This window comes from Cygnus olor, chromosome 6, assembly GCF_009769625.2.
Source record: "Cygnus olor isolate bCygOlo1 chromosome 6, bCygOlo1.pri.v2, whole genome shotgun sequence".
Lineage (NCBI taxonomy): Eukaryota > Metazoa > Chordata > Aves > Anseriformes > Anatidae > Cygnus > Cygnus olor.
Window position 1 is genome coordinate 38,837,583 of NC_049174.1, and position 5,273 is coordinate 38,842,855.

The following is a 5,273-nucleotide window of genomic DNA, read 5'->3' on the forward strand; positions in this document are numbered from 1 at the left end:
TCAGCACGCTGTGTGTCAGCAGCGCCTGTCCCCAGTCCCCGAGCTCCTGCGGCCGCGCGGTGTCCCCGAGCAGCGGCCCCGGGGCGGGCCGAGCCGTGCCGGGCCGAGCCGAGCCGGGCCGAGCCGTGCCAGGCCGCCGGCAGGCTGCAGGGGGCGCCGCCGGCTCGCTGCGGCGGGGCTGAGGTGAGCCGGCGGAGGCGGTGGTGGCAGGGCAGCACGGGGCGCAATGCCCCTCCCTCCGCCTCAAGTTCAGTAATTAAATCGAAACTTGGGATTTCAGTCAGTGAATCAGGCTTGGGTGTCTTCCCCATTTCCTAAAATACCACACTGTTGTTTCTGTCACCTTGACGTGGACTCAAATGAAATGCTTCGCGTACGTTCGCTCCATTTATTATCTGGTCGTGGTGGGACGCAGCATCTGAGAGCTGTCACGCTTCCAGAGGTGAAGGATGGGGAAGGACCACCGGTGCTGAGCCCCTCACCTTCCAGCAGCTGTGCACAGTCCAGAAGCATCTACGGAACTCCTGCTCTAGGTGACAGCACAACCAAAGCCACAGGACATTTCCCCATGGCCCTTAGTAAACCCAAATTCCTCGGTAAATAATTAAATCCGCAGCAATAACAAGACATGGGAGGAGAAAAGAAAAAAAAAATAGGGCTCTGCCAATTATTTGAGTCCTGCAGGAACAAGCTGTTCATTAAGAATAACTCCTAGGAAGCCCTACCGAGAAGGACAGAAAAACAACTATAAAAAAAAGTTACTTCTGAACTCGTTTCTCCGGACCAAATCTGGCAGTCTGCTCCCCCCGAGCAGCGAGCAGGCCGTGCCCCCGCGCTGGCTGCTGTGCCGTCACGAGGACCACCTGCAGGCTCTGGTGCCTGTATCAGCGACGGACCGGCTTCTGCTCGCTCTGTGCTGCCCTGTCACACATCAAAGGGGCCCACTCTGAGCTTCCCACGTCACTTTTATAACAATGTGTTGTCATAATATTTAATTTCAAGCCTTAACTTTTATAACAGATGTGTTGAAGGACAATTAATATTGTCCAAAATGTTTGCTTTTAAAGAACTTGGGTAGCACTTAGGGAGCTTTTCCCTACTGCCTAAAAGCCCAGAAGTGACTTGCTAAGACTTTGAGCTTTGTTTTGCAACTGACTGGGCTCTCTGTATTTTCCCAGCTGCCCCCTAGTTTACTTGCCAGTTTTTGTGGTTTACTGAAATATTTTTTCCTCTTTTTCTAATGGTCTCTCTCCCTTGGTGCTCTGTGTAGGAGTCATGCAGACAGAGAAACTGATGCATGCAGCAGAGAAATGCTGAAAATAATTCTGCTAAAGCATTTCAAGATGTCCACGCGAAGACTCTCCCCCTCAGCCCTTCTGATTTTTCTGTTAGGTGAGGCTTCAGATGAGGGAAGCTGGAGAGCAGCACGCTCTTTCAAGTGTTAGTATTCAGCGTTTTTACTGCTTTCTGCTCAACAGATGAGCAGACCTCGTATCCTTTGTGCCCTTGCATGCGAAAAGATACTGCTTGAAACAAGTACGGAAAAGCTGGAGCGTTTTTATAGTGACTTTTACTTTATACACAGCCTGATGCCACTTAAATGCAACATGCCCTCACTGTTTAAAGACTTTGATTCATTATTGTTAATTTTTTTTGGCTTTTGTTATACAGATTAAGCATTCAAGTTTCCTCATGCAAGCGCTTAGATGCCTTTTTATGCGTGGTTATTGCAATACACTCGGAATCAAGCTGATATGAACTGAAATAGATTTTTTTTCCCAATTAAAAGTTTTATTTCCTTGTACCTGTTGTTTCACAGCGTTATTTATCTTTCTTATATCAGCCACCATGGAGAAGACGGAGGGGGAGAGGTTAGGGGGCCAGTATGGATGCATCCCACTTCTCCCCAGTTCTTCCATGCCCAGCACCCGCCCAGCACCTCGATGCAGCAGTCACCTCCCAGCCACCGCCCTGACAAAGGCACCACCGGGGCAGAATGCGGCCGCGATGCATCCCCGACTGCTTCACAAGCCAAATTTCGGGTCAGATGCTTCCTCTGACGAGCCCCCGAGTTCAGTGTCCTTTCAGTGCACGCATTCGCGCTCTGAAAGGGAAGCGCCGGCACGCTGCTTCGCATCTCGCTGTCCGGTGGCAGCTCGCGCCCAGACAGTGTGTAAGCAGGACCGGGGGCAGAGCTGGACCTGTCTGCAGCTCCGGTAACGTCAAAGGGGTTGCATTCGGCGTGCTGGGACTCCTAGGAACCCTTCTGAGGCTGGCTTGTGCTTTTCAGAGCGGCGAGTGCAAATGCAGAGCTCGGTGCTGGGCAACAAGGCTGCGCGTTATTTTGGGGTGCTCATCCCAACTCAAGACTGAGCATCTGGACACACTTTCCGTGCCTTCAAGCACATAATTAGCAAGGCAGCACAGAGCACACAAATGTACATTTTTAATTATTTCTGAGCTCCTACACCCGCCTTTATGGATGCTGAAGTAGGAGAGAAAACAGCAGCGCGGCCCGGCAGTCGCTGTGTCAGACAGACACGGTCACACGTTTAATGTATGCTCAGCAATCAGCTGATCGCACAGGACAAAACGTATCCGGTTGGTGCTGCGAGTCTTGTTCCACTTCTTCAGCAAAAAAACAAAACAAATCAAAACAGACCCGTGTCAGAGAGAGACTCGGGAGTTCACGAGACAGGGACTGGGACAAATGAGCCAGCCCGACAAAATGAACCCCCGCGTGCAGCGAGCAACACAAGTCTGCTGATTCGAGCTGTGCATTTTCCAGGATTTACCCCAAGCTGCAGGTTCTCTGGCAGCCAGGGGTCCTGGCAGAAAGGGAAGTGGCTTTTTTGCTGTTGTGGGTACACGCAGGAGGATCCTGTGGTACCCGTAAGAGCAGAGGCCCGCCCAGATGTGCCACCAGGATGCTCCTGGCTCACCCGTCAGGATCAGCGACGTCGCACTGATGCAGTCTGCAGTTAACTCTGCATCGAAGAAAATCGCCTGAATTTCCCTTAAAAGTGTGTCTCGGAGAAAACGTTTCCTTCAGTTTCCCGGCCCTGCATTTTTTGTACTTCAAACCTGCCACGGGAGGACTGAAAGGAAATTCTCCAAACTGTCGGAAATGTCCTCTCCTGGCAAACTGGGCCAGATCTGCCTCTGGTTGCACACCTGTTCGACAAGTAGGATAGGCTAGGATAGGCCCTGCGTGACTGTCTTGTGGCTAAATTCATGTTTATAAACTACTCTGAGATCCTCAAATGAAAAAAGGTTTATGAGCAGAAAATAATGAGTAATTTGCCAGTTTCTAACCTCATAAATGGATGATTTTAAATTGGAAGAGGCACCGCAGGGGCGTGATCACACAGGCGGGCTGGGAACAGCATTTCCCTCCGCCGTCCTGGGAGCTCCAGCTGCATAATTCCCTCCATCGCTGCAAACCCAGCTAGCATTTCACAACGAATTGAAAAAAAGCCATTCTGAATTTATTTTATAATTTTTAAAAATGGAAAGCTCGTTTGTTTTCAGCCAGCCTCGTACTTCTTTTGTTTCTCTTTTCGTGCCGCATTCACACGGCTTGCGAGCAAAGCCGCCCGGAAACATTAACTGGAGCAGGGGAACCAATTCCACTCAGTTTGAGCCGGTTCCTTTATTCCACACGAATTACGGCCAGCGGGTTTGCCCTGGGGCTGCTGGCTGAAGCAGCCGGTTCAGCCCCAGTGGAGCGTGGCAGAGGCAACGTCCCGCATGCACGGGAACGCTCGTGCAGGTAGCAGGAGCCCGGTGCCTGGGGCATGCACAGAGGACGGGGAGCTGCCCTGTGAGCCCCTTCTCCCTGCCGCAGAGCTTGTGCCGTCTGATACTTTCATACAGGACAGCAAAACTGCAGCTTAATCGGGTTAGCGAATCGTGCTAAGAGCCGCCATAATGTTTCCTGTTCAACACTGGGGCTGGTGCTGGGCGCTCGGTGCGGGGCAGAGGTGGGACAGGCGCTGGTGGCCCACGGCAGGGGACGGCCGAGGGGGGAGAAGCGCAAAAGAGAGCTTGGTGCCGGCCGCCGGCCGTCCCGGAGCAGCAGCCAGCACTGACACCCCATTAGGACACGGACCAAAAGCGCAAATCTGCTGGTTTGGCCACCGGTGACTTACATTTTTCTAAAGAAAATGCTTCTGGCATTTGTGAAAAAAAAAAAAAAAAAAAAAGAAGAAAAGAAAGGCACCGCGCCAAGGGTCTGGGGGAGCTGCTTGACTTATGTAGGGCTGCCGCTGCCCGTCTTGTTTGTGTCGTCAGAAAAGGCTGCAGCTCTCACATTGCTCACGGCAGCAGCTGAGCCGCGAGGCTTCCTGCTCTGCGCTCCTAATTTTGCTTTAAATGCAGAAGAAGGAGAGGGTGAGAAGCCTAAAGTTTCCCATCCCCAAATGGCTGACTGGCTACAGCCCCATGCGGGGTCACAGGGAGCCCAGCAGCGTGCTGACCCACGGCGAGTGTCACCCGCTCTGGCCATACCGAGCCCCGAGTCCTCCTCCAGCTGCCGGCACCAAACTGTACGGTTTTTAAAAGCATTTTGTCACCTATTGCCCCACCAAATGCTGGATGGTTCATCCCAACGCCTCTCCTTGCATCCCTCGTTCTCTTTCTCAGAGCCTACAGGGAGGAGGGGGACCTGGGGACATCCCTGCCCATGACAGGGGTGGGCTCTGAAGCCCCTCCAGCCCAAACCCCGCGGCGGGGCTGTGGTCCACGTTGAAGAGCAAACACACGTCTGAGTCAAAATATTATGTCACAGGAGATCCCGTGGTGATGGAAACGACCTTATTTCATTGCTGCCCCAGAAACAGACCTGCTCGATGCTCTCCGTGGGCCGCAGCAAAGGCTTGGCCAGCCCCGGGGCGCAGCGGGGACAGCGGAGGTGCAGCCGGGCTCTACGTGCGCAGCCACCGGCCAGATGCTGAGCATCACCTCCTCCAAAACCTCGCGCACGGAGCAGCTCGGCGGTTAGAACGCCGCAGGTGTTTCACAAGAAGGTGTTTAGGAAGGCCGCTGCCGGCGGGACAGGGACGGGGACAGGGCTCCAGGAGCGGGCAGGTCCCACCAGCGCCGCGTCCCACAGCCTTGGGGCACCGCGGTGGCAGCGCCGTCGTGGGCAGCCCGTCGTTGTGAGCGGGTGACAACCGCTGCTGCCCCTTGTGTGCCGCAGAGGAAGGCGAGCTCGGCTAGGAAGGGTGGAGGAATGTCACTGACTGCCTTCTACATCTGTTACATCTCAGAAT